This window comes from Mus pahari, chromosome 2, assembly GCF_900095145.1.
Source record: "Mus pahari chromosome 2, PAHARI_EIJ_v1.1, whole genome shotgun sequence".
Classification (NCBI taxonomy): domain Eukaryota; kingdom Metazoa; phylum Chordata; class Mammalia; order Rodentia; family Muridae; genus Mus; species Mus pahari.
Window position 1 is genome coordinate 40,575,092 of NC_034591.1, and position 9,449 is coordinate 40,584,540.

The following is a 9,449-nucleotide window of genomic DNA, read 5'->3' on the forward strand; positions in this document are numbered from 1 at the left end:
ATCTTTCTATCTCTACATTTTGAGTACTATGAGTAAAGACATGTGCTACAACACCTATCTTAGATTGTGTTGTTTAACCAAATGCAATTGTCTCTAAAGCAATTACTTCATTAAATAAATGCTCTTTCTCTTATATCGCTGGTGTCTAATATGTTTCCTAACCTGATCCCTGGTGGTGTAAAAGGAACAAAGCAAGCTCGTTTTGATTTGTATTAAAACAGAAAAGTTTCTTTAATAATTATTTCCATTATAGGAGATTTTCTTTATTTATTTACACTTCGTTGCTATTTTTGAATTGAAGTTTAATTACAACCTTTCTCACTTGACGTTTTTCTTTCCAAACCCTACCATAAGGCCCTCCCCACTATCATTGAAATGTATAGTGTCTGTTTTCATTGATTGTTATTGTATACATATTTGTATTTGTATATATGCATACATTTGTATGCATACATATATGTTTCTAAATATACATTGTACTTGTATATATGTATTCAGGTTTAAGCATTTGTTTCTGAACAACTAATTGTGATTTTCTGTCAGGAGCACCACCTCTCTTGATCCCAGGTTTACTCAGTTGACAGCAGCACATTTTTAAAGTTGAGGCCCCAAGAGCTTTTCCTCATTGACTTGTCTATTCATGTAGTTCATATTTACATGATTATATTGGTCAGATATCACATATGAAACTTGGGAGGATACTTAGAGCATAATTTTATGCCACATTCCCTGATTCTGTGACTCTTATAATTTTTGTGGCTCTTAATTTACAATGCTCCCAAAGTCTTTGTTGCAGGAATATTTTGTAGATGTATTCATTGGGAAGGGCCATTCATTGGGAAGTAATACCACTGCTGGCATTATCTGCAGTAGTCTCTGTCTATTGTAAAGGTGAAGACCATACTCATCCATGGGTATAAGGACAAATGTTTACAGATTATTGTTAGGAAGAATGCTTGTTTAGTATATTACAGTAGCAGATTTTCCTCCAACCACTATGACCTTGCCAGCATTGAGTAGTTAGTTAATTAGTTTTCCAGTACCAGGGATGATTTCCTTCTTGTTGAGAAGTTATTAAGTACAAATAGCTCTTGCTTTTTTAAAGTAAGTGTGCTATCAATGCTAAGCTTAAGGCTTTCTTTGGGATCCATTCGATGGGTATAGTGTGTGTGTGTGTGTGTGTGTGTGTGTGTGTGTGTGAGAGAGAGAGAGAGAGACAGACAGACAGACAGACAGACAGACAGACAGACAGACAGACAGACAGACAGAGACAGAGATAAAGAGGAAGGGAGAGAGAAGTGGTACATAGAGAGATGATAAATAGACATTAGAGGCACACACAGACACACACACACATATACAGTCCTCCTCTCTCTCTCTTTCACTTTCCTCTCTTCCGCCCTCTCTCTCTGGGGAGAAGGTATGCATGCATATGTGTCCTTTCCTCCTTCTGTCTCCCTTTCCTTTCTGACATGTAAATTTTCATCTATGAAAGAAAAGACTCACAAGCCTCTCTTCCCAGTGATGGCTGACTCGGTTATCTTCTGCTACACATGCAGCTAGAGACACGATATTGTGGCTTCATAGAATGAATTGGGTAGCAGAAGATGGCCTAGTCGGGCATCATTGGGAAGAGAGGCCCCTTGGTCTTGCAAACTTTGTAAGACCCAGTACAGGGGAAGGCCAGTGCCAAGAAGTGGGAGTGGGTGGGTAGGGGAGCAGGAGGGGAGGGTATAGGGAACTTTTGGGATAGCATTTGAAATGTAAATGAAGTAAGAAAAAAAAAGAAATACAGGAGAACACCAGTTTTAAAAAAAAGAAAATAAAAAAGGAAGAAAGAAAAGACTCCCACATTTCCTCTACATTCTCTCCAGCTATTAGCCTAAAAATGATGATAGCCAGACCCTTAACTCATAAGTTTGATAGCTGGGGGAGGGGGACAAAGCAAGAAATAAAATGTAACTGGTATAAAATGTGAGAGACATGATTTTCTCTGGCTCAAATACTGAAAATTGCAATCAAATTAGTTATCTTCCATGGTTAGGCTTAGATTTAGTGTTAATTTGTAATTTAAAATTTGTATATAATAACCACTATAAAGATCAACATAATTTATCTAAATTATACCTAGAACATTTTATGAAAATTATAGGCAAATATATTTTGGGGAAAAAAGAAAATATACATTATTCCCACTAAATGAAAACTTTTATATCTAATAAGCATAAATATTACCTTTAAATTAATATAAAGAATATGTATAACACTGATGATTATAAAACAATGTTAGCAGGTAAATTGAACTTCTTTAATGGGCTATTAGTTTTAATAGTTAAAGTAAACACTTAGTTAAAATGAAAATGAATATTAGTATAATTCAGAAAATATAGCAAGCAGCAAAATATATTCCCTAAATTATAACATAGAATGAGAAACAAAACTAGCTGAATATAAGAACCAATAATATGATGTAGATTTATAAATCATATATTTTACTCAGTGAATATTAAGAACATGTCTCTTTGTCAAGCTTAGAGAAAAGTATGTTAAGGTAAATAAGTATTTCTCATTACCCAAATTGTGCTTCTCATAATTCATAATCCAGTTTATTTTTAAAGTGTTTCTTAACCTCTCATACATTGAAATCTTTAAGGAAAACCACAAATGGTTTGCATATTACAAGGTAACCATTGGAGGGTTGGTACTTTGATGTTAATATTTTCAGGATACTCAGAAATAAGACAAGATTATTGCACATTTGATCCTTTTGACATCATTCTGAACTCTAAAAAGATGTATGGAACACAGAAAGTGAGAAATAGAACTTCTGGATTTACCATTACTTTATATTTATCTAAGTCATATCTTTCAGATTAAATGCATAAAACATAAAAAGCATAAACTAAGCAATTTCCCATCTACCTGTCCAATTTTTTTTTTCGTGGCAACCCAACAAATCACTTTTATTTCTGTATGCATCCACATTTCAACATTTAGTGGTCCTAAACACATGGGGAAAGTGGCAAAGAACCAGGAGGCCCAAGCCCACCAATGTGTAAATGAGGTTACCCAGCTCTGCAGTGTCCCTGCTAAGGGTCTCGGGATCCCCTCTGAAACCTAAGTCCACAGGGTCAAAGACTTGTGTTCCAGCTGTCAAGCTCCACATCAAGCCTGATGGGCAGCCAGGGTGACACAAACCCTGATCAAAACCCTTCACTGTATAAAGGAGAAGGGATTATGGGAAAAGGAGCCAACTCAGAACCATATGTACTTAGGAGTTTCTGTATGGCCTTTCTATAAGCATAACTGCCACGGACCCTGAACACTGAGCGATCTTGAGTATCCCCATTAATCCTCTGCATACCTGGAGACCTGAGCTTAGGTCTCATGGGCTGGTGGAGGTGGGAGGACAGAGGATCCAGCACAACTTTCTCAGGCTGGTGGCAAATGAACCAGTGTGTCTGGAGCTAAGAGAAGGAGGCCCGGTTCTTCCAATCTCATCTGATGGCTTTTGGCCACAATAAGTGTTGGGTGGTGGTGGGCAACAAGGACATTGAGGAGGGGAAAGCAGCACCCTTGATAAAGGACAAAAGGTCCTGAATTTTTCACCCTCGGTCAATTTTAGAGGGAGGGAAGGGTTACAGTCAAACTTTGGCTGAAGGTGGGAGTGGAGAAATGGGGAAAATGGCTTTGATGGGGCAACATTTAAAACTTAAGAAAGCAGCAGTGCAGCAAAAATGCCAGCGACCCCAACAGTGGTACCAGAGCTGCTACCTGAAATCTCCTCATCTATTCTAAGGGCCACCACACAGAGGACAGAGGGCAGGGTTGGCAAAGGTAGAGAAATCCAGGCCATTTTTCAGCAGCAAATGATTGTGTGACCTGTCTGTTCACAGTTGTGTTAGCTGTGCCCTCCGTGCCCAAAAGAAACCAATTTCCATATACCTTCTTGATCCCCTAAGTGTGACCAGGTAGGCAGCAATTATACTTGACAGACAGATGATGTAACACAGCACAACTTATGTATTTCAAAAGTACATTAAGTTAATATCAGACCAGTGTCTTAGGATAAAGTCTCAATGGGGCTTCCTTTCTGGTACTTTGAGGTCTACAGATCTAACTAGAAATTTCACTACTGTGGGAAATGTAGGTTGGATGGAAAGGGGAGTCAGAGCCTTGGTGACTAACTACTGTAACACTGTCCTTCTGGTGGCTGTGGCAGCTTCATGTTCTCTATTGACATCATCAGGTGCTAAAGTTCTTGCAGGACAACTTTGATGCTGCGGGAATTCTGCCACTTTGCCAGCACTGCTGTGACTCTTGGATCCACTACACCCTTTGAACTACTCTCATGTGCTGCTCATATTGACTTTTGTTGCAAATCTTAAAGATGTGGTTCTTCCACGTATTTAGGCCTACATTCTATGTAAAGGCTGTATAAATTATTTTTGGAGGATAAATTATCATCCCTGTCCATCTTGTTAGTCTCATGTCTTCCTGGTCCTCTAGTGTACTATGCCGTCACTAATTTCTCTTTAGCTTCCTGCCAGCTCTTTCAACAGTAGGGAATTTCAAGGGAACTTTACTCCTGCATCTGTGATGGCTGCCATCTTGTGTCGCTGTCTCCAAAAGCCAGAGGCAACAATTTTAAAACACGTAGACAGACCTCCTTTGTGTAAAATGGTTTGTTCACTGTGCATTATCTTTGGACAATGCCTAAAGAGCTTTTAAAGCATACCATGTTAATTTTCTGATGTGTGTGGGGGTATGTAGCGGTGGTGGTATTTTTGCCTTGTTACTTCTGATCAAGGTCTATATTTAGGCAATAATTATATTTTTATTCATTGTGTTGGGGTCGCAAACCACAGGAACACTGATCTCGGTCACACAGGGAAGTTTATTTACTATATGCCCTGAGACTGACTGATCACGACCATGAAGTGTACTCGAGACTGGAACGATGAATTTGAGTTAAGGTCCTACAAGGTTTTTAAACCTAAAATCCACAAACACCTGTGCCATCTATTCCACTAATCAGGATTTAGCAATAGGGAAATTTCCTTAGGAAAAAGTTTTTGTTGTATACTTATCCTGCTCGCATTGTTTGGGATATTCAATTATGGCAGGATCTTGCCTTGTCTAACATTCATGTCTTAACTTGTCAACGCAGATGGAACTTGTCCAACATTCATGTCTTAACTTTCCAAGAAGGATGTCAGTTGCCATGTCTTTTTCTCCCAAGAAGGATGTTGTTTCCCAGGGAAGTCTTGGGAACTTTAACTTTACTTGGCCCCTACTCAAAATGGAAGACTTCTTATACCGCTGCAGGTCCCTCTCTTATGTTGGGGGTCCATCCCAAGTGTAGCTTATAAAAACAAATAATGTAAAAGCTTATACATAGATGAAAAAAGTGCTCCTGAGTGGCTGGATTGGGCCCAAGCTTATTGTGGGTAACTACACAAAGCAGTTCTATACCCTCTAGTGTGATTAGTTTCCAGGGGCACAGAACAGAATCTTTAATCAACCTGGGCATGAGAAAGTTTCCTGGTAACAGTAGAAACAACATATGAGAAAGTTTCCTTAAACTATTGTTAATACCTTATAATGGCAGGCTAGCCAGGTATCAGTTACCTAGACCTTAACATTCCATCTAGGCTTTAGGATTTTACCAAGGCCTTAATAATCAATATATTAATTTGTGTGTTCATTTCAGCATATGATAGTAAAACATCACAAACAAATGACAGTATGTACAAAAAAAATGAACTCATTGCCACACAAAATCTGTGATCAAATGAGTGTTATAGGAATTAGGAGCCATAAGCAGCGGAGGAAGGAGAGGCTGATCAGAATATACTGTATATGAACAAAGTTCTTGAATATCGTCAGTTATATAACTAAGTACCATAATCCAGAAAATTCTAGATATGACTCCACTGCAAAACAGCAGTCAGTTATATTGAATGAAATTCTTCTAGTCATAATGATGTTGAAGAATCTCTACAAATTCAGTAAACTAAGGAAACTGACATCTAGAGTATGTTTTGGGGGGAGGAGGTATGGAGGGAATACACAGTCCGGGGACTTGTGTTTTAGGAGAGGGAAATCTGGAGTGATTCAAATACCAATAACGGAGAGCTTTCTTAGAAAAAGAGACAATATGAGAAATCCAAAAAAATTAAAAGTAATCCATTCACTGAACAAATGAATATATAAATACAATAATGAAATACTTTACTCTTCCACAGGATTTCCTCTAAAATTGTACTAAGAAAAAAAAAAACCTTCATTTTGTATTTATGTTTTTCACTGGATATAATTTTGCATAGTCAGAATGTAGAGCATAGTAACATCAAGGAACATCCTCCAGCTTAATGTTCTAGATGGTTGACTTTAGTAAGAGCTGTTCTTGGAGAGCAATGGCAAAAAAAGCAAACAAACAAAGAAACAAACAAACCAGAAATCTCAGATATTCTTTTTAACAGGTATCCCATTAAAATAAGATGAAATTACACAAAGTAATGATACACTTACCATACTCCAATAGGCTAAGTAGTAAAAAATGAAATCATAGTCAATTGGGTAGAAAAATAACTACCATATAGTTACCATTTGATAGAGAAGATATAAGGAAAAATGTTATAAGTATATATAATATGCTAGTAGATGAATATCATGTAGGAAATAAAGAAATTGAGAAGAAAAAGAAATGAATGTTGAAAACATAGAGAAGATGAAGTCAGAAACCAAGTATAACAATGACTTAGGTAAAAGTAATTATTTTATCCTAATAGAAAAAATAGCCTACCCATTGCAAGGTTTTAATAAAACAACTGGCATGATTTTGATTTTCAATAAATAAATTTGCACATTGTCATTTCTCTGTTTAAGATAAAATTCCCCCATACCTAATATTGGAACTTCAGCAATATGTTTAGGCTCAACTAAAAAATCTTGAGACTTTCATATTTTCTATGTACTAATCCTGTGTCAACTCAGAGCTTTCCTTATTATCTTGATTTCTGTAGTTGCTCTCTAATAAGTTTTGCAAGTCAACTGTTAATAATTTTGATATAACTGTATTTTTAAATTCTGATATTTGAAACCATAGTTAATATAGACATCCATTTAACAGTTAAGACTAAGTTCTATATTTTATCTTATAAGATAAAATTCCAAGGAAAAGATTATAGAGACAAAGCTAAATACTGTGTCTAAGATATTCTAATTTTGAGACAAAATATTTTAGTTTAGTTTAGTTTAGTTTAGTTTACTTGTATTATTTCATTGATGACTATTCTTTTTTTTCTTTTTTAATATTTCGATTTGGGGTGCAGAAAGCTTACTCATGAACTCCAATATTCATTCCAATCACACTGAAATTGTGTATAACTATATGACTAAATTTACTAGTCACATGAGTCTAAAAGAAGAAGTTTTTGCACACAACAGTGGTTATAGTCAATATTTAAATGTAAGTAGCATATTTTGGTTTCAACTTAAAAAGGTGTGGACTTGTGATGATGTTTATAGATTATCAACAACAAAAGCTAGAACTACATCAGAAGACATGTCTAAAATGAAATGTTTAGATTGGGTGAATTGAGGTACAATCCCTACTTAAACATGGTTGTATATTCAGTGGTAGGATAAGTCTAGGCTCTACATAAAATGTAAACAAAGTTTTTGTCAGCATACTCCCTTGTTTGTGGCTGTGGATGCATTTGGCCAGTTGCATCATGCCCCTAATGTATAATTTCTATGACAAGATAGACAATAATTTCAAGCTGAGAATTAAATAAATCTTCCCTTCCTTGAGTTGCTTTTTCAAGTGTTTTGTTGCATAAGTCAGAAAAATAACTAACAACATACCTCAATATAATTACCACAATACTAAAAAGAATAAGGGAAAGCTGGGTGAAATGGCAGGATGTATTAAACAATTAATTTAGAGAGATGAGCATGAAAGAATGATTACTTGGTCATTGTCATGATTTGTATATGCTTTATTAGGAGGTGAGGCTTTGTTGGAATAGGACCCTCACCCTAGCTGCCTGGATGTCAATATTCTGCTGGTAGCCTACAGATGAAGATGTACAACTCTCATTTCCTCCTGTACCATGGCTGCTTGAATGCTGCATTGTTCCTGCCTTGAGGATACTGGACTGAACCTCTGAACCTGTAGGCCAGCCCCAATTAATGTTTTATATGACTTGCTCTGTTCATGATGTCTGTTCACAGCAGTAAAGCCTTACCTAAGACAGACATGAAGAGGCTATGTCAAAATATGAGAGAGAAATGAATCATATGAATAACCACTGATTGGAAAATATGAGCTAAACAATCAAGTGAGAAATATAATAATAGCCATTACATGATATCTTGTTAGAGATTCAGCATAGACTCTGAACACATCATTCCAAATTTGCATTCTGTACAAGCTAAAACTCAGCATCATTTCATGCTGCTCAATTTTTGGTGATAATCTGTAACAAAATAATACTATTGTAAAAATAAAATAAAATCTAAATGGCCAATCATGCACTGACACTGAGTGATTATAGTATAAAGAGTTTTTATTAAAAATGCATACTAATGATCATAGTAGAGTGGTCATTTTAGCAATGGGGAAGGTATTGGTGGAAAATGAATAGATTCATTTATATTATGCTACACAAAACATTTTTAGTACACAGTAGAGGTGATTAACAGTGCAGAAATACAATATTGGAGTCTTTGCTAGTGACCTGTCTGCAAGCTGAACTGTCCCACTCCCTAGATTCAATACCTAAGGACCTATTATACTGGTCTCACACCTCACTGCCCTCCCAGCTGCTGGGCCTATGCCCCCAAATTTGTCAGACCTATGATGCTCAGATGCAAGCATCCCCAGTCAGACATACTCTGTCTTTTTGCCTCTGCTTCCCAGAATTCCACTTTTAATACTCAAGCCATGATCATTATCAAGTTACATACAATAAAGTTGCTTTTCTGTTATTTTTAAAGTAAGGGGAGATGGGAAAGAGCAGAGCATTATGTAAAGAGAATTTTAGTTCTTCTCCTCATTTAAAATTATCCATTTAATTTCAATGTGTGTATCTGTGTACTGAGAGAGAATGCAGTTATTGGAACAACTGTGAACATTAGAGAATCTCCCATCTTATAAATGAATTTTTAAAATTTACATAAACATGTTTATACAATCTGTTCAATATAGTCTCATTGATTTTGACAAATACATAGTATCTACCTTTCATAACTTATCCATAGGTACTTTCTTCCCATAATAATCTGTATGTCTCGAGAAAATTCTATAAAAGTAATGAAATAGCTTTTGCTTTTTCAAATAGAATTTTGTATTTACTCATACATAACTAAAGTTCATCTATAACTTTGTGTTTTAGAAACTTACTCTTTTGAATTTCAGAAGAACAAGCCATTATTTCAGT

At 36.0% G+C, this 9,449-nt stretch overlaps 1 pseudogene; it reads right to left on the reverse strand.

Moving 5' to 3' along the window:
• Positions 1-4,183: 4,183 nt before the first annotated feature.
• Positions 4,184-4,610, reverse strand: LOC110317213 (annotated as a pseudogene).
• Between the last annotated feature and the right edge of the window lie 4,839 nt (positions 4,611-9,449).